This window comes from Perognathus longimembris, chromosome 24 (assembly GCF_023159225.1).
Source record: "Perognathus longimembris pacificus isolate PPM17 chromosome 24, ASM2315922v1, whole genome shotgun sequence".
Taxonomy (NCBI): Eukaryota; Metazoa; Chordata; class Mammalia; order Rodentia; family Heteromyidae; genus Perognathus; species Perognathus longimembris.
Window position 1 is genome coordinate 17,970,748 of NC_063184.1, and position 24,725 is coordinate 17,995,472.

Below are 24,725 nucleotides of genomic sequence, written 5' to 3' on the forward strand. Positions count from 1 at the left end.
AAGGTATTAGAACTCAAATTTGCCACAGAAATGTATAGACATTCAAAATCACCTTTCAAATCCTAATCATCTGTATTCATTTAGTTTTTAAATGGTAAATCTTGATTGGGTATGTGTATATCATAGGAGGACTCAGAAATTACCAAAAACATCTGAACATGAAGCAGCAATCATGCATTTGAAATTCTCTTCATCCTGTTTTAAACATTAAAGGCTAACCCCTTCCAAGGTGGAACTTAGCTTCATTGTAACCACTCTTGTCTTTGCTTTCTTCGAGATATTAGCTGGTAAGATTTATGAAATATGTATCAAAGCTAGGTGAAAGTTAGCAAGTTGTTTTCATTATTGATATAAAATGTCCATTCCACATGGAAACCTGAACTGCGGCAATGTTAAAAGGACATTTTTCCCTAGCCCCTGACAAAATAATTGTGGCTGCTTTGCAGAAAGGTGCCGGTTTGTATGTACGTGATTCACAGGTAGATGGCAGTTATTTTATTGCTAGAGATATTCTTCTCCTGATAGTTGCTCTATTGTGTTTTATATGTACTCCAAGTTTGTTGTTTTGTTTGCTGACTTCATGTATAGAGGCTTTTCAACTGTACTAGTCTGGATAGTATAGCAGGCTGTGCATGTCCTTAGCTGATCTAAGGAAAGACTAAGAGGTCTTTGCAATGGATAAAAGTAGAAGGCAGATCTTTGGGCTTACAACGGTTTCCTGTTCTTCCTTTCAAAATTCCAAATGGATTTTAATTTTTAAAAAATAAAGTTTATTTTTATTAATAGTTTTAATAGTGTCAGGACATCAATTAGAAAGAAAAGACAAAATAACTATCAAATATTAGCCATTAAAGATATTTCTGCAATTAGTACAAACTAAATATGCAGAAGTGGCCTTTCTGAAAGGAATGATTCTTTGTTTTTGATCACTGGCAATCTGACACAAATGCACCTTTTCAAAAGTGAGCGATTGACTTTTGATATAGCAGTTCATAGAACAATGATGGTGAATTATCTTGATTTTACATCTCTCAAGGAATGTTTAGCTGTAGGTTGCTTTGTGACATTTTAGTTCAAAAAGTGTTACAAGATTTTTCAGTGACTTTTTTTTTAATCCCTTCCCATTGGTGACCCTACACTATTTCAGGATGTTTTGTTGTAAACCTTTTTGTTAAAGGGTTTTCTGAAAAGCGCAGGCTCTCTTAATGAGAATGCCTTCATATGTCAATATTCTTTGAATAAGGTAACACCATACAAATAACAAATGCAGCTGGAGAAGAAATTGTAGGTTAAAGGATCCTGTATCCAAACACTATGTATTGACTGGCCTCAGATATACCTTTATTCTTTTGTGTACAATGGAGAAATATAAACCATTTTCAGAGAGTAGCTAATATTTTAGTTTCTATTTAAAGCAGAAAATCAACTTAATAATAACTTTTGGTGATAGATATTATTTTGTATGAAAAATTGAGGCATAGATTTACAGAGTTTGTCCAAGTTTTCAGATATGATAAATTTATAATCTACAGGGTTCTGGCCGGTTTATTATAATATGGTGTGTGTGTGTGTGTGTGTGTGTGTGTGTGTGTATAATATGGTGTGTGTGTGTGTGTGTGTGTGTGTGTGTGTGTGTGTGTGTGTGTGTGTATAGTTTGGGATTGGACCTTAGGCCTTGTGAATGCTAGGCAAGTTTTCTACCCCTTAGCTGTATCTCCAGTTCTCATTAGAGAAACCCAGGCAATGTGCTTACTGGACCCAATGTCTTATGAGGGCTGGAGGTTGGCCAAAGGCACCTGATTAAAATAATTCTTAAGTAGGACATTTTCTGATGTCATTAAATGAATGCTTTGAAACAAATGTCTACTAATCAATACTTATGTTGTAAGCAACCACATTATTTCCTCTATATTATATGACTCTTCGAGAAGGATACGTACAGTTATCAATGAAGCAGCAAAACGATTATACTATGTGGAGAGTCTAGTAATGTTTTAAACATAAATGAACATGCATAACCTTTTTTTAAATTTGCCTTTTTCCCACACATGGTCTTATGTCTACACTTCAGCTTTAGAGATTTTTTTCCTTGGAATGACAAGGAGTGTTTAGACATGAATAAATTATAATTATCTGAAATTCTAACTATACCCCTCAATGAAATTAACTTTAAACCTCAATTCCTAGTGGCCTTTTAGGGAAGTTTGAACTCTAAAATGAATTTCTTCTTTGTTATTCCCTTTCCTTTAAAATACTGGTCAAGCATTATTGGCTGCAAATTGCATTGGCCAAAGAAACCAATTGAAGTATTTGCTTGATTCTTGTCTGAAATTTTTACTTCCTTTTTGGTTTAAAGAAAATTGATAGGTAAGTTTGGGGATCAAGAAAATTTCCTGGGGGCTTTGACTGTCATTTAGAATTGCATTTTAGCCTCCCTCTTAGCTGAATTGAGGAATGGCTTCTCCCCTTCTTTTGGGGAGAGGGCTTTTTCCATCTCTGCAGATCTACCACAGTTCCCTTTACCCATGACTCAGATTCCTGCCCAAGACTAGAGTGCGCTGCCTCTTTCACCATGGAAAAAGTACCTAGCTCTTGTCCCGCAAATCCATGAAGAATGATAACGAGCATATTTTGGACTCTTAAGTCATGCCTTACAATGCACCCAGGGCTGTGTGCCCTGTAATGGACAACCTGGCGAGCTTGGTGCTATTGTTAATCCCTTGGTAGGGAGGAACTCGGTCAGAACAACTATAGTTTGAGCCCCAGTAGTAATTTTTTTTTAATTTAAAGAAAAAGCTGAAGTTAATCTTGATAATAATATATTTTATTTAACTTAAGCTATAAATATTGTCATTTCAACATGTACCTAATATGTTATTAAGTACATATTTTATGTTCGCTGTTTAATACCTTTGGATTATGACTTATTTTGTAATAGCAGTACATTTTATTCTGACTCACCATGTTGCAGGTGTTCAATGATTGCATGTGGTGAGGGGCTACCATATTGGATATAAGTTATTACAGAAGAAGAAACTGAAGCTTGACAAGTAACATATCTGTGCTACATCCAGGAGCTTATTATCAAAAGCAGGTTCCTCAGCCTGGGCCTCAAGACAGCATATTATACCATCTCTGGGTTTATTAGACTTTACCAGTATCCCACCTAACCAGTGTAGTCATAGTCTCTCCTCTTCTTACTGCTTCAGTTGAACTTATGCTATTAGGTTCTATGTCTTTGATCATTTTCACTCTCTAGTTCATGGTCATACAGTCACATACCCTAGACATCTAGGGGAGTCACTTATCTTTTTTTTTTTTCTGATATCCCTGGTTTTATCTTTGGGAGTACATGCCTTTACAGTGCACTATTTGTTACTTCCGCTTGGCAGAAACTGTGTTCTATTTACAACTCTTTCCATCTATGCTCTAAAACACACTATTTTATGCTCCCAAGTGATTTTGCACAAAACTACCCTTCATTTCATTAAAGTGCAATTTTGCTTACCACTCTCCATTATTCAAAAAGCATCTCTGATTCACCATTCCTTATGGCACTAATCCTAAAATCAGTGGAGCAAGGTTCTTAGAGTAAGTGTATCTTACTGTATGAGGAATCTGGTAGAGAACAGTGGGATTTTAGAGCAAGAATGAGGGAAAGCAAAGCCATGCAATAGACTTGATACCAACACTGGCGTCTTTTATAGACTGATTTTTCACAAAACAGCAAGTAGAAAAAACTTGTTTCAAGAAAGGAGGTGCAGTGTTTATAGTGGTATAATAATGCAAATTTTATCATATGCAATCTCATAATAAAATTTTCTATATTTGCTTTGACAAGTGTCTGTAGTATTAATTTAAAGTACCATTCTACCAGACTTAGTCTATTCTATGTATTTCTGTCTTTTAATTAAATTTTATTGACAAGGTGATGTACAGAGGGGGGACAGTTACATAATAAGGTTGTGAGTACATTTCTTTCATATTTATTACACCTTCCATCATTTTTCTTTCCATTCCCTAGTTCAGGCAAGCATATATACAATATCCAGTGTACCAAAATCATATACAGTAACCACATGGAGTATGCCAAAGGAAGTTCACCTACCACATTAAACATAATGACAACAATAAAATCCTCCTGTTTCCTTCTCTTGGAGTCAATGTATTTCTTATCTCCTAATAAATATTCTACCAGTGTTAGCTTATATAAGTGGTTCAGATGGCCAATCAACTGGACTGAAGGCTAAAATTTCCTAGTATTCTATCCATCATCTGTCTTCCTGTCTAGCTAGCTAGCTATGACTAAGTTAACTACCAGATAGTAAGTTCTGATTAGGGAGTGTTGAGCAAAAGTGATAAGTACCACTTTGAGGACATCAACTCAAAAGAATTATAATGTCATCCTTATTATTATTCCCACTTTTTAGCAATATATACTTAGGATCCTGGCCATAAGACAGAAGTCATGTGTTGAGTCTGGCCATGCATCATCATAGGATTTGTATGCCCCACATTAGCCCAAATTATTTAAATTTTTAAAAAATAATTCCTCATTTAAGCTATTCTTATGCATGGATCTTCATTTTACATTGCAGAACCTATATTCTAATACAAAGTCAGAATCAATTGATATCTTCAGTAGAAATTATTACCTACATATATAACCCTAACTACTACCATAAGACCTACCCCTTTCCAGATAGAGGCTAACAGATTGTTCTTTTTTAATGAATACTGGTCACTTGGTCTCTCCAATCATGGCATATATAACGAAAATTCTGTCCACTTGAAGTATGCCTTCTGTCTTATTTTTTCTATTTCCTTTGACTTAAATTCTATACATTTCTCAAGAGGAGGCTCAAGTCTATGTCCTCTAAGATTTCCTTCATCTTCAAAGAGTAAGATTTTCCTTTTGCCTTATATCATATAGCTTGTTACGTTTGCTTGCTATTTGATGTTTATCTTATCTCTACATAGATTGCAGTTTCTTTATGGAAAATCACTATATCCGAAACTTCTCCAAATCATCCATATTATCTATCCCAGTGCCTGCATGTATTAGATGCTTAATGATTATTTAATTTTATTTGATTTTGTTGAATATCAATGAAAGATTAGATTATCATTTAACTTAGCAGTCCTGGATATCCTTTTATATATTACCTTCTTGTAAGATAAGATTAATACTGCTTTCATCTTCTTCCAGTTTCATTATCCTAGAAATAAAGAATAGCACAGCATAGACCAATTGTAATCACTTACAGTGAGTAAATAGTGGCTAATGAGGGGTTGTTTAGCTGAAATTCCTGAATTTTGCTCATGAGACACAAGCAACCTATTGTCAAAAATAAACAGTATCGATTGACACATTAAGATGATTTTTTTAAAAATAAATTTTGGTTTGGGGGAATTTATCCTGAAATGGGCACTGTACTGAGCACCGACATACAAATAGTGTCCAGTGGCTCTTAGTATCACATCATGGTTTCAGTTCAAGGGAAGTGAAATAGTCCACTCTCTAACCTGTCAGGTTATGGCAAAGACATCAGGTAGATTGCTGGTGGCAAAGACGTGGCGGTTACTTGGACTGAGCACTGTGTGAATACTGTCAGGATCTTATCCAGGGTAATGAAGTTATGAGGGACAGTGCTGTGGGTTTCTTGTCATTGGTGAGTCACCTAACAAGGCAGGTGGTGGTTAGTCCAGGAACCACATGAGCTTCAATGAGGAGTATATGACTCTATTGTTGACTGAATTCCTTAGTCAGGTGATAGATTTCTTGGGATGATATCCAAAAGATGGCAAACTTAAAAAAAAAAAAAAACGTAGTGAGATTATGGACAGAATTCGAACCTAGTTCTGCAGCTTTATTTTTCAAAGTAGCCATTCACGGAACTCAGATCACATAGAAGAGGACCTGTGCCGTCCTGGACACCTGTGGCATAGGATGAATCAAAGGACCTAGCTTATTGTTTTAGAAACCGGTTGTTCATGAAAAGCAACTTGTATATCGAAAGAGGAAGAATATGATGAAGGGGTTTGTGAGATTATGGGCAGAAGGGTCTGGTCAAGTTAGACAAAAATCTTAGGATCCGTGGACAAAGAAAAATCATTGGAAGCTAGCCAGGAGTCATAGAAATCATTATCTGATGACTCAAGGTCACCAGGCAATTCAAGTTCTCAGAGTGAGGAAAGGACTTAGTGGTGACACATGCACGATCTGACGAATTAGGCCATGAGCTACCAGGAACCCTTTGCCTTGAATGGGGGAGGTCTAGGTGACCTTTAAGGCTTTCAGGTTTTAGGTTAGGTTTGTTGATGACTAGGTTTATATAATGACAAATGCTTGTTCCCACAAAGGAGCTGATGGTAAAATTACCATGGAAATAGACAACCATTTTGAGGATAGCCTGGAATGGATTTCCAGGTTGATTCGCCACATATAATTGTCCAGTTTGAAATGGTAGAGGAGAAGAAGAGAATGGAAATAGCAAAAACAAGTATATTTATAAGATTTCTCTGGGAAATCCTAGACATGTCCACAGAAAAAGAAGCATAATCGGACCTGTATAAGTCGAATAGGAGACATTGTGGCTGCATTCATTGGAAAGAATAAATTAATTTAAGGATCAGTAAGCATGATTTTAAGTAAACTTTGAAAATACAAAGTAAAGTTGGGTGAGAATTTTTTTTAGCAGTGTCTAATGTTAAATTTGTGTATTTACCCTGCTACTTGCAAATGGTAAATTAACATTTTTACAGAAAGTAAAACCTAAGCATCAATGGGCTCAAATGTGTTCTAGAAAATTGTGTGTGTGTGTGTGTATATATATATATACATATGTATAGTGTGTGCACATATATACATATATATGTGCACACACAAATGTATGTGTTAGGAAGGGAAAATTGGAAAAATAACCCTGTCTCCAAGATTAGTCACCAGGCTAAAAAGTCAACTAACATGACTCACCTGCATTTGTTTATTCAAGTAACTGATTGAGATGCAGCCCTGCATTGCCTAACAGTGGGATGAGTTCTAAGATGTGGTGTGTGCTTTTATTGATGTATACTATCATGTAGTATACTTACACAAACTGTGGCAGCTGTAACCTCACATTGTGATAGGATCTTATGGGATCACCATTCTATACACCATCCCTCATGGACCAAAGTACCATTAGAGGTTGCTTTATTTCTACCTTAACATGTAGTAAGACTAGAAAATGTTTGAAAAGCTGCTCACTCAACACTTGATGTAATAAGAACTTTAGTGAACAGAAGCAGTCCTTTATTATCAATAAGATTGAAGCATGCACATATACATACCAAGCTTTCTTTAATACAAATGTGATTATCTTTATTGTAGAGAAGAAATCCTATTTCTTCATGTGTAGTAGCTGACTCTGCACTATGATAATTACTTTCATGCAGTCTGAAAAGGTACGTGCTTATTCTTGCTAACAAACGTCAAGCATTTGCTTATATAGTCAGTGATTTCTTCATATTTGCCCTTGTGGGACAAGTCAGAAATGACTGTAATAATTTATGACACAACATTCAAAAGTTCATCTCAGAGGATTTAAGAAACTATTGTGTTGGGTGTGTTTCCTTAGCACCTGAATTCTGCTCTCCATGTGACTCATTTGTGAGTTGCTTTTGACATTTGTTTTAGTTTCAAGTGAAAGTACAGTTGTTTCAGTTAGGATCTCCTTAAACTAAACTTGAAACAAAAGGGGAAAAAAAGACAAAACCTTTTCTCTGAGTTTTACAGGAAAAGGAAAATAATGGTGTTTGTGGAAACTGTCTTCTAAAACAGAAAGGAAGAGCAAGAAATGGTATGAATCAGGAGAGTCCCAAAGGAAGTGCTAGCTCTGATATTTCATTCTTATAATTCATGAGGAGATTATTGTAGGTGAGCACAAAGCCCTGTTCAGCTTAGAGTCTCTTTCTTACTCAGTGTGTGTATGTGTGTGTGCGTGTGTGTGGAACTCCAAAGTGACTCTCTTGATTAGCAACTTGATGAGCCTAATCAGAGATTTCTCCAGCTACCCTTGGAAACAGCTATGTGTCAAAGTAAAAGATACCTTAACTTTCCTAATTGTGTAGTGTAGTTCAGCCTCCCACTGTATCCTGCTTTCCTGAACATTTCAGGATTACTAGTTTACTTTCTGTGAGTGTTTCAGTATTCCACATAATTTCCATCATTCACTTAAAGACTGTTTTTATCGTGAGAGGTCATTTTCAACAAAATAGTTTTGTTCTTCAAACACAGGCACTTTTACATTCTTCTCATATAAATAAGGGAATCCACATCTTTTTAGTCTCTAACAATTCATTATGGCTCTAGAAGAAGCACAGTAAAAAGGAAGAATGAACCCGGATGCCGGTGGCTCATACCTGTAATCCTAGCTACTCAGGAGGCTGAGATCTGAGGATGTGGTCCAAAGCCAGCATGGGCAGGAAAGTCTGTGAGACTCTTAATTAAGCATCAGAAAAACCAAAAGCGGTGGCTCAAGTGGTAGAGCACTAGCCTTGAGCTGAAGAGCTCAGAAACAGTGCCCAAGCATAGAGTTCAAGCCCGACAATCAACTAAAAAAAACAAACAACAAAATAAAAATTTTTTAAAGGAAGTATGAATTACAAGAAAACTACTCTGATCTATTACATAGTTACTGGTGTTTTATTGGATGTTGACTATGTTTTGCTATTGTTTAGGGGAAAGGTTTTACAGTAATTACATATTAAGAATAGCAAGTAGTGAACAGTTCATCCTTTCCCTCTTTTTTCTCTTTCTTGTCCATTTCCCCTTTTTGTGTCTGGGATTGAAGCTCACAGGCCTTCTCACATGTTGGACACAAGCACTCTTCCGAATGTATATCACAAAGCTTTGAAGGTACTGCATTAATGATTTGCCCCTATGCATTGAATTTTTACTGTGGTTATTTTCCTTCTATGCACCTCTAATTTTACTTTTGTAAGAAAAAGGCTTAGAGAATACTCTAGCTCTTGGCTTTCCAGATGTGGTAGCATAATGAAATGAAGTTACAGTGGTCTGGCAATGTCAAGGGCATTGGTTAGAGTGAAGCTAGAAGAAATACTTCATTCTCTTCCAAGTCTTCATGGCTTTCTACTGTGTCCCAATGTCCTTATTTTTCTCTGTTTCCTTGTGAACAAGAATGAGATTTTTACTTATGTAACATGTTAATGTTACTTTTACAATTGAATTTTTGTTGGTGCTATTAGAACTGAACATATTTTTAAATACAATTCATGTGACTCTTCAGCTATAAATCAGGTTTTTTTTTTCTTCTCTCACTTAGTCTAGATCTAGCTGGCTCTTTCCACTACCCTTTAAGTAAAGTAATCCCTTAAAGTACTTTCACTTTGCCTTTGACCTAGAGTTTTCCGGTGTTTCTTGCATCACATTTGGCAGCAGGCAGCTAAAGACCTGAGAGGCATGTTTTATCCACCTCCTAACTATCCCTATTTAACCACTGAGGAAGTCTCCCTCATCCGCCCTCATAATTACCATGAAATGGCTTAAGGTTTTTGTGGAGACCACATAATGCTAGTGGACTGTCCCACAATGATCTATTCTCATTTTCCTGTGGAAAATGGAATAAAACACCATGTTTTTAGCTTCCCAAAGTTACACCTCTGTGTGGTAGATTCAGCCTAATATTTGTGCTGAGGTTTCCTCCTGCTTTCCCTTTGGGTTTGAAAGTAGAAGGTATTTCATACACCCATGACTGTCGATTCTAGTAGCTTCCTTCTCTTCAAGTGTTTAGGATATATTCAAGTATACTTATTTTAAACAAAGAATTTTATTAGCATACTCTTAGGGCAAGCAGGCAAATGCAAAACTCTAGTGAACACTTAAAATGCCATTTATCAAAATGAATACCAGGAAATGGAAACATTGGGTTTTTTGGTTGTTGGTAGTGGTGGTGGAAGTGTCATTTCTTTTGGCTTTGCAAACCTTTGTCTGCGTTTTGTCTTTTGAAAGGGAGTACCAGGAGGCACAGAAATGGAGGAAGAAAGGGTGAACAAATGCAGCCATTGCACCTAGTAGATATATGGAAAATGAACTATGTAATTGTGGGTAGGAACAAAAAGCAGAAACTGGGAGAAAGGAAAGGAAGGGTTGTAGCATTGTCCTAAAAGAAATATTCTCATTATCCAACTTATGAAATGGTAACCCCTCTATATAACACCTTAATAATAGCAATAAAATTATATTTAACTATAATCTTATTAGCACATACTAATTTTACAAGGGTTTTTATATTATGGTATTTCAAAACATGGATGTACTATACGTTATCTCTTTTTTATACTCACAACCCACCTTCCTTTTATCTGTTTTTGGTGGTTTTCATTATGCTCTGTTCACATGTATATATAATATACACTTTGATCATTCTCTATCCTTTTCTCGTCTCATAGTACTCCCCATTCACATTCCTGTAGTTTTGATATTATCATTTTCATTATTACTCTTGATTACACAATTCTGGATTGTTACTCTAGATCATATCTGTAGTAGGTTTGCATTATGTATATTTTTTTCTAGATAATATACATTGTTCTACATTATATTAATCTAGGTTATACTAGTCTAAATTCCACATATGAAAGAAAAAGCAACATTAATCACTTTGAGCTTAACTTGCTTCATTCAGTGTGATGATCTCTATATCCACTTGCTTGTAAATGACATTATTCTGTTTAATGGCTCAATAGTATGCATATACTATGTTTTCCTTATCTACTTATTCGTCCACAGGCCTACATGACATTAATATTGTATACAGCTTCATATTTTTGAAAAATAATATGGATGTATTATAGAGTTTCATTTCTTCTGTTTCCTTGGATCTCCTTTACTGAATACAGAATTGAAACCATTTATATATGCTTAGATCTGGGAGAAATGTTAAGGACAAAAATAACAATAAAAATGGCTCCAGTGAAAGAGTGAAGAGCATAGTAGATGTGCCACTTAATATCTGGAATAATGTGGCACAAGTCAAGTCACCTCACCATGCCTCATTTTCCTCAGTGAAAAAATGAGGAGTGACTGCAGGTCAGCTTCTATGTCCCTGTCCCAATTCAAGCCATCACAGTTAGCAATCCCTTTAACTTCTCAGTAGTAGGACTTTTTCTTTCACAAGTCTTTTTGGATTTTTATAGCTTCAAAAACAGGATTGTTTTCATTCCAGCTTCTTCTGGAAATTCTCTTTTGTTCCTCTCTCTTTGTTTTAATAATTGCTTTCAGGACCTTCATAGCTCCTTTGCATCTACTGTTACAGATTATGTTATATTTTTATATTATATTTTTCAGGTCTTGCCTTGCCCTTGTCCTGCAGTTCTCTCCGCAATTCCTATTCCACAAATCACACACCTTCATACCTACATGGCCCAGAGCCAAGGTGCCTAGATTGAAATCTTGCTCTGTCACTTCCTTGTTCTATGAGTGTTCAAATTACATGTATGCACTGAACTTGAGTGTCTACCTCAAAGGGGTGAGTCAGTGTACATCTCCAGAGCTCCTGAAGCAATGTGTGGCACACTGTCCACACTCTAGAGTGCTGGCTATTGTTATAGCATTGCATAATTGTTCTCCTTCCTACATCAGTCCATTTGCTGGCCAGCTGAAGGTTTGATCTCACTCAAATATACAATTCATGTTCTTTAATGTAGTTCAAAAAAAGAAATACACCTATGCTAATATGTACTTAAACACTTCAAATTCTATACATTTCTGCATGTGTGTATTCAGGTTCACCTGCATAGTTTATTATTATTTGTATTTATTTATATTTATTATTGTTACCTCTGACAATACTTTAGACTTTGACATGTGGTTTGGAGGAAATGCAGTATTTAATTCAAGTGTTAAAGAAAAATTTAAGCCAGGTTATAAGAGTGCATAAATACAAAAGGATTTAAGATCTTTAAAAAAACAAACAACATATCCATGATTTTGCTTATTGGTGAGTTATTTCCCAATATCATCTAATTTTGTGATACCTTACTAGAAGAGATCATGTAGATTAGCCAGTTTGTTTCCTTTCCTTGAAAGTATACCTTTTAGAGTTCATGTTTTAAAAGATAATGTTAAATGATATCGAAGGAATCCCATTGTTATTAATAAAAACAAAGGTATTGTCTAGGGTCATAGAGTACACTTGAGAATTTAATGATCACTAGATTCAGCGATTTCTAAGCTATTTATTAGCAGTACATATCCTTAACAAATGAAATATTAAATATTGTGCAAAACTTCAAATAGAAAGCAGAGAGGCCCAGATTAACAAGTTGGATCTCATTTCCCTATAAGCAAAGACACAAACAGACTTAGAAAATATATGCCGTTTTAATTTCTCATTCTACCTTTGAAGAAACTGAGCCTAGCGTTCAGCTTCATTATGATCATGGCCATGGAGTTAGTTAGGTGAACAGGGAGAAGCTCAGCTGCCTTCAGCGCTACAAGGATGACGTCATATTTCATTCCATTTCTGTCCTGTAAAATTACTATCACTATTATTGGTAATTATTTGGAAGACAATATTTGTAAAAAGGAGCTGGCACTTGCTGGTTGAGTTGATCTAGGTTCACATTCCGAATCTACCTGCTTTGTCACTTAAGCAACGTACGTTCTCTGCTCATTATTTAGCAGAAAGGACTCTTACCTGTTACACAGGAATGATACCGACAGCATGTATCTCGTGTCATCATGTCAATCAATGTCATACACGATCATTTGTTAGTGGTCTTTTCTTTTAGCTAACTGTTGAACCACGCGGTTTGTTTTTGTTGATGAACCTTAAATTTGTTCAGTGATAAACCTTTTTGCCAAAAAGTGTCATTTGTTACAGCCAGAAATAACTGTAGATATCACAAATTTCCAATCCCTGTGTCTGCTCATAAAACTACCTGCCTACCACTCATCCATACATTCCCCACAGAAACAAAGCTAGGCCTCCTGACATTTCTATTTACAAATCTCACTGTCCCGCCACTCTAAATTAATAACAAGCATACAATTCTATTAGTTTTTACAGGCTTTCTTTATGCCAGAATCTGTCTTCCAGCTTCACTGGCTGCATGACTTCGCTTCTGCACTGAGAAGCAGAGGGTAGAGTGGGAGAAGTCTGAGGAAGGAGTGGCTTGTGACTGTCAGAGAAATTAGCACAAGGCTGGGAAGGCTACCTTTCTTCAGAGCAAAAGAAATTAATGGGTAACTATATGGTGAATTAATTTATTAGACTGAATTGTGAAAATAAAGCACAGTTGCAATTTTGTAACCTTGGTTTTTAACAACATCATTATAAAAGCTATTAAAATGGAGGCTACAGGTTTTAGAAAGGAAAATAAATGTACAGACATGTTTCATAGGTCTTTGGGGAATGAGAGAGCAAATGAACTCTGTAGTGTAAATTATCTGTCCTGATTTAAAGATTTAAGTTCTCCCCCTTCTTGGATTAATGAGCTAGGTGATTTCATGGAATTAGATTGAAGACTCGTAGTAGAAGGGACCATACTTGCTCAGATGGAATCTGAAAATATGGAAGAGAAACACAGTCCCTTTCAAGATTTTGAAGCGAAGGGAAGTGAGAATAACTTTTATGGACATTAGTCACAAGGGAACAGTGACTAAGAGTATGTGTGAATCACAGTGTTGGTTTTTCTATCATATTCAAGACTCTTAAGAGTTCCACAATGTAGTAATTAATTTAGTACCACCTGTATACCAGGTTTTCTTCCAAGTATTTAGAGTAGGCTACTAGAAAGAAGTAAGAAAAAGCTACTGGATGTTAAGAGATTGCTCACTAAGGCTGCCGTTCGGAGTCTGGAGTTCTATTGAACATAGACTCTTTCATCTTCACAAGTCTAAGTTTTCAGAATGTAGCATCAATTGTTAGCACATGTTATGTTGAGGGCTTTTTACAATAAAACATGATGATTACACCTGTACCACCTATCTCATGGCCTTATTGAAAGCATCAAGTGGGACTTTGAAGATGATAGTCTCCCTCACTTCTTTGAATGGTTTTTTGCTAGACACAAATACTCTAGATTAAGTCTGTTTACAAATGGGATTCTTCCAGTAAAAAGAAAAAGGAAGGAAGGAAGGTAGGGAAGAAGAAAGGAAGAAGAAAAAGAAAAGAAAACGTACATCTACAGTCATCTGCATTTGTAACTCATTTATTCAGTCAATATTGGCACAGCCAATATTTATTGAATGCTATTATTATTGGGTACTGTGTTAATAAATAGGGTGTATCATAAAAAATGAGAAAATAGGTTCATCATTCTCATAATGTTTTCATTCCAGCAGGTATTAAACACATTACCCAATCATTTGTGTTTGTGAATAAGTCTTACAGAGGATAAAAAGAGAAGTATTTGTGTCTTGTATTTCTATTTTGTTTGCCAGAGTCATTAGAATAAATTCCCATATGAAGTGGTGACTGGGCATCCTTGTGTCAGAGTCTAATCTAGCTCTGTGTTTATGTTTGGGACTTTAGATAAAGTTATTTGGCCTCTCTGTGCTCCAGTTTCTAGAAGAATTGGGTTAGTAACAATTTTGTAAAAGAAAAAAAGAAAGGATACTGTGGAAGAAACTCAAGAGTGCACAGTAGGACTTAGTTATTGTTTACATTACAATTATCAAGTAGTAGAACTTTTAACCAAAATTTTGTTTAATCCCTGGTGTTTATCTGTGCTAGTTACCTTCATTGAAGATGTTGTGTAAAAGGATTGGCTCTTAAGCTAGAGTGTATATCACAACTAACTACAGAGCTTTTTCTTATGCATCTGTCTAAGTCCTCTTACTCAGTAACTCTGACCTCTGCCTTTAAGGCTTCATAGGTCACCCTGATTGACACTCCATGGTAAAATGTGATTATTTTCAGATGACACAAAAAAAGTTTACAGGGCCAGGTATGGTGGTTCATGCCTATAATCTCAATTACTTGGGAAGCAGAAATTGTGTGGGATCACATTTCAGGGCCAGCCTTGACAAAGAGTTAGTGAGACACCCCCACTTCCATCTCAAACAGCAAGGTAGGTGTGGTGGTTCATGTGTATAATCTTAGTTATCTGGGAGGTACTGGTAGGATTGTGGTGTGGGGTCAGCCTGAAACCATATCTTAAAAAAATAGCATAATAATGGGTTTGGAGAATGGCTTAAGTGATGGGGCACCTGTCTAGCAAATGAATCACCCCAATTACTGCCCCCTGCAGAAAAACACATGACAGGGCAGACGTGCAAACTACTAATACTGTACACTACCCTTTAGTGAGTTTTGCTAGCTACGTGAAACATGGTCAATATGGTTTACACACACACACACACACACACACACACACACACGATTCTTGTAGACCCCAATTGTTTTTCTCCCTGGAATTTAATTTTTAAGTTTTTGAAACACCAAAATGATTATTTGTCCACATAAGTTGCACTAAGACTAGACCATGAGCTTTTGGAGGACAGGGACTTTTTTTGTTGTTGGTATCATTGTCCTGTTAGCATAGAATAGATGTTCAGTAAGAGTTTAAACAGATTGAGCCACACTTGAGAATGTCACTATATTATGAAAGGAATATGAAGCCTAATTGAGTTACAGGGAGGATAAATGAAACTTGATTATTATTTTTGACTAAAATTCTGGTGTGAATGTATCTCAGAAAGACTCAGAGCCATAGAGAACAGAAGGTAGGTATACAGTTGAGTCAAGTGTGGCGAGCATTTCTAGAAAACTTAAAAGGCTATTCCAATTTTTATTTTTAATTTTGTTTTTATCATCTCTCACTCCACCCCTAGGGTGCACGCTCTTGCTCTCTCTCTCTCTCTCTCTCTTTCTCTCTCTCTCTCTTTCTCTCTGCCCTTGACTCCTTTCCCATCAAATTCTACATAATTACTTGAAGTATATAAAATGTTCACTGCTTTTGTTTTTTAATTTTCATCGTAGCATTAGAATAATCTAGAAGAAATATAGCCTCTAGTGGCCAAGAGATTAAAGCTGAGAATCTCAGATACTTTCTGCAATTTTCCTGCGTTGGTTTTCTGTGGGTAATATTCAATAAGAAGCAAGAAGGTGTATTTCCTCCCATTTCTGTGTTGTTGTTATTTTCATGGAGTTCCCTTTCTGGGCTAGCTTGAAATCATGATCCTCAGATCTCAGCCTCCTGAGTAGCTAGGTTTACAGGCATGAGCCACCCGCATCTGGCTGAAGCTCCATTTTTTAATGTATTTATTGTCTATCTACCTCATTCCAATGTATGGTCAGGGTGAGTGGGGATTTTTTCACCATTATTCTATGTCCAGTGTCGATAGCAATAGCAAACATATGTCAAACACTTGGTGGATACTTGTTCATTCAATTAATAATGACTTCAAGAAGTGCACTTGTGGTTCCAAGTTGTGGAGTGCTAGCCTTGAGCAAAAGAGCTCAAGGATAGAGCCCAGGCTTTGAGTTGAAATCCCATGGCCAACAACAACCACAACAGAAGAATTCAATTAATTCAATATTGACTGAGCCCTTCAGTGAGCTTTGTATTATAGTTCTACAGGCAAAGAAAATCACCCACTAACCAGGTATCTGCGGTTCACCAAAAAAAAGACATAGTGTTGTATGTATGTCCACAAGCAATTTACTCTCGTTTGTTATTATTTATTCTTATTCCTTTATTACCTCAAATAAGCACCTCTGCAGCAGGAATCTCTGTTCCAGGAATTTCTCACTCCAGTGACTGTGGCTCCACAGTTTGTCATCATAATGGCTGCTCGTAAGAGCTTATCACCTTTTTTTGTTTTACATAATGTTTTTATATTTGCCCCACTTCCTTCAATTAATGACACAAATGTATTCACTTGAAAGCATGAACGTTTGGAATTTGACTTAAGGCAAATTATTGCTCACCTACTTTTCTGCTGAATTCAGGTCAAAATGTTCAGTTGCAAGTAGAATTAGAAAGAGGAGGCACCCTTTCCTCAAACCCTAGCACCACGACCAGGCCCCCTTCACCTGCTGCCTCACAAGAGAAATAGAGTGGCTTGTGTACTTGAAGAAAGCTAAGGTGACAGCGTCTGAAAAGTGAAAAGAAAATCTTAACCAGGAGAGTTCACTGAGTCTGGAAGAAACTGTATTTGTCTCTAATTTTTTTGTGTATGGTTGAATTTCTTTGACTTAAGAGTACTTGGTTATTTTTTACCTATTGTACATGTTTCATTCTAAAATTCTTTTACATCAACCTTGTATGCAAATTCATCTTTTAAACTATGTTGCTACATGAGTTAATACTTCATCTTCTACCTGGTTTGTGTTTGTACTTTGCCAGTAGAATTTCAAATTAATACTAATTATTAAATTAACTACCTAGCAAGTCTGCCATCTTCAAACCTTTGCTCATTCTATCACCACATTATCTACTGATTTTCTCTTAGTTAACTGGGTGAGACAAGTCTGTGTCACATAGAAATCAATTCTGTTGGTATTTAGACAGTTTCATAGTTCTCAGTTCTCAGTCTCACTCCTGACAAAGCTAATATGCCAGTTGGAATATACTTCCGTAATGTTATTAGATAAATTCCTTTTACCTTCATGTAAAAAGGTCCAATGATTACCCTGTGGGTTTGTGTTTCTAGTTCTTCTTGGATTAGCAAATTCTGTTGTTGATGTGTTCTTCTTTTTTTTTTAAATAATACTTGGACAACTTCTATATTAAACAAAGAAATATTGAGCCTCTGCAATGCAGAGAAAATAGTTAAGAGCATGTTAATGAATATTGACTGACAAGAAAGATTAGTTGAACATATACCTGTTCTACAAATCAAGAAATAATAAAAGTGATGTAAAACTCTTACAGGGACAGGATGAGGCAGCACTTCTGAGAAATGTTAATCTCAGTGTTCAAGATATTAAAAACTACATATAATGTGTTGCACATCGGTGCATATCTGGGAACTCCACCTTTTTGAGTATGTTGACTAACTAGGAAATTCAACATCAAAGGTTGGGAAAAAGTCCTATTTATTTTCCACAAAGCACCAAAGAAACAATCAGTTCTACAGCTAACCAATATATCTTCAATTTTTTTTTTTGGGGGGCCAGTCCTGGGCCTTGGACTCAGGGCCTGAGCACTGTCCCTGGCTTCTTCCCGCTCAAGGCTAGCACTCTGCCACTTGAGCCACAGCGCCGCTTCTGGCCGTTTTCTGTATATGTGGTGCTGGGGAATCGAACCTAGGGCCTCGTGTATCCGAGGCAGGCACTCTTGCCACTAGGCTATATCCCCAGCCCTCAATTTTTTTTTTTAATAAAGGCTAATATCAAGGTAGAAGTTGCTGGTAGAATGCATGTACAGCCAAGTTATTTACAGATGTTTAGAGAAACATAAGCTCTCCTCATCCAAACAACACTGTTACATGGTGCAGACGAATGTATTGGCCATTTCCTCTCCTTAAAGGAACAAATGAATTTTTCCTTAGGTGTTGAAGCCATTTGTTTCTTTTCCTTCATTGCTTAGAAATTTTCAACTGTGTTTGAATTTTGAAAGCTTCACCAAGAACTGCAAGAACCATGGAGCTATCACTTTTATGTGGTAAAAGATTTTTCAATTGTGTAAAATCCTAATTGTCAACTGAATCTTTTCTCTTAATGTTTGAATTTCAATGATTCTTGGGACTGCCAGTCTTCTCATTTTCAGCAGAGATCTTACTACCAGCTCCTTCCCATTTGATGAATATTCCCATAGCAACCCTAAGACAGTCTGTTTAGTTTCATTAAATACCAAAATTATAGCTCAAGAAAAATGTTTAATGTATTATACCATGTTGTAGCAGCTAGTGAAATGACTCATGGGTAATTGAATTTATTGTGATTGAGGGAGCCATGTTAAAATAAAACATGGTACTTTCTTACTGGTAAGGATACTTAAAAAGAAACCTTTGAATTCTGAGTTATCTTTGACTGCTACAGGATTCACATTTTCTTTTGATGATAGCAGATCTAATTCCTGAGCACCTTGTCTCTATATTTCTGAAACCTGGAAAGGTATCTTTGAATGTCTTTCTCACACACATATTCTAAAGAATATCTGCATTTGTCTTATTTTAAAAGTATTTTTAAAGAATAGATCCACTCTGAGTGTGAGTGACATTTATTGGAATACATTATATACATGTATGGAAATGTCACCTAACCTCACCCCCATCTCTGTATAACTAATACATGCTCATAAAAATAATAAAAAGAATAGACTCTGTATATGCAGAAGTCAGAAAATGCTTCCTCATTGATAAAAATCACAAGCAAGCCGCCATTTATTTTGAGAGGTGTTTGCAGATTGAAGAGAGGACAGATGTACCACCGACTTTAGGCAACTCAAGTACAAGTTTGGCTTCATGGAAACAAATGAGAGCATTATGAATCATTGTGCATACTTCATCTTGTCTTATAGCAAGAATATCTGTACATTCAGCATTACTGGATACCAAATAACGTTTATTTATACATTAACTTGAGATTATTATTATTTATTGGGTTCATGAATATTAATGTTTGAGGAGATTTTAAAAGTGTGATTAGCTCTTTCCCTGCTACTTTATTTTTTTGTCTTTAAAAATAATCATTTTTTCCTGAATAATTACTTATTTATTGTCAAAGTAATGTACAGAGGGGTTAGTTTCATATGTAAGGCAGTGGGTACATTTCTTGTACAATTTGTTACCTCCTCTCTCATTCCCCCTTTCTCTTTCCTCCCTCCCCCCATGAGTTATTCAGTTGTTTTACACCAAATGGTTTTGTAAGTATTGCTTTTGGAGTCATTTTTTTTATCCTTTGTTTCACAATTTTGATATTCCATTTCCCTTCCTTCGTTCTAATATCAGTATCTATAGTATCCAGGGTACTCAGATCCCTGCTACTTTAGATGAAAAGATTTCAGCCAAAAGAATAAGTTGTTTGTTTCAAGTGACTCAAAATCTGGAGAGGAAGGCTAGAATAATTTACCATTGCTGTCATTTGATTTCCCCGATGACATAAATGTAAGTACTTGAGGATTTTTGTTAGCCATTTCATCACTGAAGTCATTACAGACGTTTGCCTTCACCACACTACTAAATTACACAGCACATTCTAGTTCAGTAGTGTATAGAATAAGACAGTCTGGTACCAAACAGACTTTTCAACTTCACATTTTGCATTGTTTTCTTTTTCTGCTTTCCTAAGGTGGCTGACACCTTATCCCATATTAATTCTTATAATGATAACCACCTCAATATTTTTTGATTAGGCTATTTTCAATAAGAATCACAAAGCATATTTTATAGGTATCTCCAATTTTTGTAATTCTAAGAATAATCCTGCCCCTCACAGTGGCCCCATTTCTGTGGACAGATGGTTTTGATGTACATATCTCAGGTATCTGGAGCAAGCAGATACTTATTTTAGACTTAGCCCTACATCCATAAATGTATATTTTTCAAAGATTTCTTTCTGGAATCTTGGAGTGCTGTCATAAGATTATATTATATTGTTTTTCAAAATAATGACAACCCAGGATATTGTGTAAAAGAATTTTTGCATTAGGGTTTCTGAGTCAATTTCCATTAATAAAATACATGTACTCATTTTATCATTATTAAACATTGATTTTTTTTTTTTTTTTACAAAAGCTATCATCGTTTAGCTACCAGAAAGGCCAGTCTAGTTTACTAAATTGAAAAGCTGAAGGTAGAAAATCTGACCACAAGTCTAGCCCATTTCTTTAAATGGAAAGGTTGGGTTACTATAAAATGCTGGCTATTTTCCTTGGAAATAATATAAAACCAGATCAAATCAGGGGCAAGCAACTGCTCTTTTCCTGAGGCAGGAACAGAAAGGTTAGACAATGGATCAGAGCATTAGAGGGGTGAGAGGGGGAGAGGGAAAATTCAGAAGCAGCTGCTTAGATCCTATGGCCTAGGGAATAGCACTGGCCTCAGAATCATTGACTTTTTATACCCATGTCTTTTGTAGTTCTAATTTTTCTCCCTCTAATGATCTCCCTATGTGCCCAGGTCTACACTGTGAGGAACTATTATTCAATCTTGGATGAATGAATGACTGAATACCTTGCCCATTTGTGCCACTTACCTAAAACAAAGTCTCAGTTGCTCATCTGCAGAAGAGAGAAAGCAGTGGTACCTTAGAGAACAGAGAATTAAATAGGACAAGCCCCAGAGTAAACTAAGCCAGCTGTAGTTACCATGGAATATAAAGTTTCTTAAACATTTTGAGCCTTAGTGTTTTTTTTCTCATTCATAAAAAGGTCTATGGTGAGTGGTATCAGGATTAAATAAAATGAATGATATTGATTAAAATTACTTTAGGCTACCAAGACAGGAATTTGCTTTTAACTGATTGTTAACGATGCTTCAGCTAAGTTGCTTTTGACATTGCCTCTGAACATTTCCTATGTTTGGTAAACTGTATGATTTATAGCTCATACATACTTTTGTGGTTGGTTATTGAGTATTAAAACTGTCTGATTTGTGCACATTACTTAGCACAAGCTGCGGGACATCACAGTCAAGGCCATAGTTGAGGTCACTGAGTGCTGGCAATATTTGTCCTTCAACATTTAAATAAGATAGGATACAGGTCCAAAGTCCTAACCATTAAAACTGAAAAGGGACTCTCCCCTTATTTGATTTGTTTTTCATTTGAACCTCAAATACATTTTTTATGCAAAAGCATCTTTCTCTTAACTACTGCCTTTTCTTGCTACATACTACTTCAGCTGTTCTCTCTTCACCAGGTTTCCATTTGTGATATGTTTGAAAACTGTTTGCACATAACACATTCTCTGTTCAGTGCTGAGCTCCCTGGAGTTGCTGTTACTTTAGTGGGGGATACAGATGAGGCTGGTGAGGGACTAGATAATGGCTCTTTGTCACTGTGAGTAATTCTCTAGGCTTGCAGTCTCAGGTTTCTAGTGGGTTATTGTTTCATTCTCACCTTCTTGGGGAATAGCCAGCTTACATTATTTCACTGAACATTTGTCACCCTGAAACTTTTCCTATAAAACAAAGATAATTTTTTAACATAGTAAAATTGTTTCACCTGTAGTCCTTCTCTTCAGTTATGATTTTCATCAACAAGGTTTCCTTATTTAAATACACCAAAGTTGAAACACCTGTAGCTCTTAGATACTAATTGAAAACAGAATTATCTGGAAACTGATCATGAAGACTGGGAAACTGTTCAGGGTTCATAAAGCCTATTCAGAAGTAAGAGAATTATGTAAGTTTGATTTGGAAACCACGGTATTAGAATATCCCCAGCCTGCAACATGAAAGGAAATGGAATGTTTTCAGCATGACTTTCCTCTCCACATCCTTCTGGGTAGGATTTCAAAAGACCTCCCAAATATCCAACTCAGTTCTCATCCACACAAGAGTTGACTTATATCAGCCTTGGAGATCTTGATTTAGGGCACACAGAGAGAAGACTTTTCCTTGTCCCAGGTCCCCTGTAGGGTCTCCTGTCTTGCTACTATGTCCCAGGCTGGACATTTTAGGTAACTTTTTTATTCTTGCTTTTTTTCCCCCTCCCCTTTCCATATCTTCAGTTGGCTGCTATGGCCTACATTGTTTCTGAAGTCTTTTTGTATTCCTTTTTGTATCCACAATTTCTGTTTCTTTCTTCCTTCAGAGTGGAAAGTACAAAATGTTGCCACATTCCCAGGGAACTAATGTGTAGAATTTTAACATTTAAATCACTCGCCTCCTTGCTTTCCAGTAATGCATTGTGTATTTGTACTTCTCTAGTTGTAGTTTTCTTAGTGGCATTTGGCATAAAGAAACATGATTTCACTTAATGAGCTACATTGAATATAGGGTTGTAGTGTGATGGTGGTGGCAGAACTGTGTAGAGGACAGGGAGCTTCACTGAGAAGCAGAATTATGGTGCTAGTTCACGGCTTGCTTTCCCAAAGCAACCTCATAACTCTATGCCCTAGAAAAGTTAGAAATGAGAACAGGTGGCGATCACTTGGGAAAAGCTGAAATGGTGAATATGTTATCTGTGATTGCTAAGGGGCTGTGGTGTTTCCGGCCTGTAGTTTTTCTCATTCTCATTTGATTCATTTCACAAAAATCTGCTAGATTAATTTTTGCCCAAATACCATTTTTGCATTCTTTATGTTTACAAATTCACAATGACTCACCTTTATTTTAGAAATCAAAGAACTATTGAAGCTGCTTTCCAGCCTCCCACAGTCTGGCCCATTCCCACCTTTCTTCTGTTCTCCTTTATGAACATTTCATGTCTGGCCAGATTCAATTGATGTTTGTCCCTAGACTATGTATTTTCTTGCTGCTATACCTCTGCGTTTCCTTTAAAATACCTTCATATCTGACCCTCTTTGTGTTTGTTTGTTCAAGGCCTTTGGGCTTGGCCTGTGGCCCTGGAAGGTTGTAAAGAACCATAAGAGTGGAAATGTGGGAGCTCTTCGTGTAATTAAAAAAAAAATCCAAAAGACTTATATAAGCCAATGTCATTGCTTCCATTATCAATGCTTATTGACACAAAAAGGCAATTGAATTAGGATCCAGAGATTGAACACACACTGAAAAGAACCATTCAAGCCATTCCAGAATTGCTTATCTTTGATACTTTTGTACTTTAGCAAAGCAAGTTTCTTATTTTAATATGAAAGCCGTGGTTGAATCATAGAGCATATTGGAGAATCGCATTTTCCAGCTGTGAAACTTCACTCTGACCTCAGAGTAGGAACCAGTTCTTTGACTGAAATGTGGTTTCTATAACTGTAAATGGATATAATAATGCAGCCTACCTCTGTGACATGTTGAGTGCCTCTGACTGTAAGAATAATACTCAGCCCATGATAAGAGCTCCCAAAAGTATTATCTAGGTCTTTAGTAGTAGTAGTAGTAGTAGTAGTAGTAGTAGTAGTAGTAGTAGTAATATTTGTAATATTATGGATATGTTCTGATGAATTTGATACTTTTCTTCCTCTCAGCATCTACTAACTACATTTAGTTCTGTGTCAAACGGTGTTTCCTGCTTTGAAAGTAAAGTCTATTTCAAGCTAAAATTCACCTAATATTCCATAAGTAGTAATGAGCCACTTAGTGCGGAAAGGTAGTTTTGTGCTTCTCAAAGTGGGAACTTACAACAAAGGAACCATTTATGCTTAACTATTCCTTATATTAGTCATGTAATTATCCCTTCTTTTAGAAGCCTGGGGCCAAATGGATCCATTCCCAGGAGAAAGGAACTATCTCTCTTCCCTGAACAAAGATTTGAGAATAAAGGCTAGCCACCCTCTGAGCCCATTTGCTACTGCTCTGATCTCAGAGTACCAGCCTCTCTCCCATGAGAAAGAAGAGGGGATGAGGTAGCAAATGCAGAAGGGACTTCTCTTCCTGGAACCTAGTCTGAAGTCTAGGACACAGAAAGAAATGCCTGTTTCATCTCTTCAAAGGCAACAGGACTCAAGAAAGCTGTTCCCTATGTGTGAAATCTGCTGTTACTCGTTCATATATTCAGTCTACTCTTTTATACTTTATATCTGGTGAAAACCGCAGATATGCCAGATATGTGACATATCATCAAAAGGAAAGAAAGAGCTGCCTTATGATTAGAGAAGTTTTTGTTGTTGTTTGGATTGTGTGTGTGTGTGTGTGTGTGTGTGTGTGTGTG

General features: G+C 36.3%; 1 protein-coding gene and 1 long non-coding RNA gene across 3 annotated transcripts in view; both read left to right on the plus strand.

The window, feature by feature from the left end:
* Ppp3ca (protein phosphatase 3 catalytic subunit alpha) overlaps window positions 1-24,725 on the plus strand; it is a 239,195-nt gene that overhangs the window by 122,470 nt on the left and 92,000 nt on the right. The gene's annotated exons all lie outside the window — the stretch shown is intronic.
* On the plus strand, window positions 21,760-24,119 carry LOC125341425. Its single transcript, XR_007208976.1, has 2 exons — window positions 21,760-23,944; window positions 23,982-24,119. It is a non-coding gene; the product is annotated as an uncharacterized LOC125341425 (long non-coding RNA).